Source organism: Gracilinanus agilis, chromosome 4 (genome assembly GCF_016433145.1).
Source record: "Gracilinanus agilis isolate LMUSP501 chromosome 4, AgileGrace, whole genome shotgun sequence".
Classification (NCBI taxonomy): domain Eukaryota; kingdom Metazoa; phylum Chordata; class Mammalia; order Didelphimorphia; family Didelphidae; genus Gracilinanus; species Gracilinanus agilis.
Window position 1 is genome coordinate 509,630,285 of NC_058133.1, and position 1,193 is coordinate 509,631,477.

Here is a 1,193-nt window from a genome sequence, read left to right on the forward strand (position 1 = left end):
CCCCCTTCATTTTACAGGACTCTGAGTGGGTCCCCCCCCCCCCCCCCAGGAACCTTCACTGGCTCCCTAGTGCCTCCAGGAGCAAATGCAAAATGGCGTTCAAAGCTCCTCCCCACCTGGCCTCTCCTACCCTCCCAATCTTACAGCAGGCCCTGTCTGTGCACCCCCCTCCCCCTGCCCTTCCTGGTGGTTCCATCCAGAGACCCTCCAGGCCTTGGCTCTAGGCCAGACATCATCTTCCTTCATCCTCTGTGGGGAGCCTTCTCCAAGGCCTTCTGCCCCAACCTGTCCCTGGTCATTGTTCCCTCTTCCTCCCCTACAGACTTTGTGGGCTTCCCAATTGTGCCTCTCTGTCAGTGTCTGTCTGTCTGTCTGTCTGTCTCTTTATTTGCTCCCCGCCTCCCCCCCATGGAAAGCACTTAGCAGAGATTTCTTGGCCGAATGCTTGTGGGTCTGCAGCTCCTTCGCACTCTAACCTCGGCCCCTCAGACCTCTCTGGGATCTTCCTGCTTTGCTGAGCCTTTAGTTGTGAAAGGAGGGAGCAGGAGGCGCTGCTAGCTTGAAGGGGCCTCAGCTGAGGCCACAGAAGAGCCTCTGTGCCTGGAGAGGGCCTGGGCCGGCTTGAAGGAGCCTGGCCGAAGGGGAAGGAGGCCCGCCTTTGGCTCCCCGAGAACGACTCTCAGAGTCCAGAAGAAGGAAGGAGGAGAAAACGGGGGCTGCCTAGAGCTAAGGGTGGAGGTGGCCAACCCCGGGCAGAGGCCAGTTTTTCAGTGGAGCTGCTCAACGAGAGCCTGAGGGCTCCCCTGGAAGTGCTCTTGCCTCGGCCTTGAGATCAACAACAACCCTGGGTGAGCGCCATCACCTCCTCGTCCTGCAGATGGGCACACTGAGGCAAGCGGAGGAAAAGAGCGAGCGCGGAAGCCAGCCTGGGGCCCCTTCCCTCCAGGCCCAGCGCTCTACACGGCGTGGCGCAGACCTCGGACCCGGCCGGATTGGGAGAGGCCAAGACTGCGGAGCCTGTGCTTTCCCCTTGCAGCAGGGGGACGGAGTCTCGTCCCATTCCCCAGGGCTTCCCCCTCAGCCCCCGCCCTCCAGAAGCTTACATTCTGCCCTGAATGAAATCCCCGCCTCGTCTGCATCCCACCAAACACGCCGTTTGTTCTTCATCTCTTTATTGTCCCCCACCCCGGCCT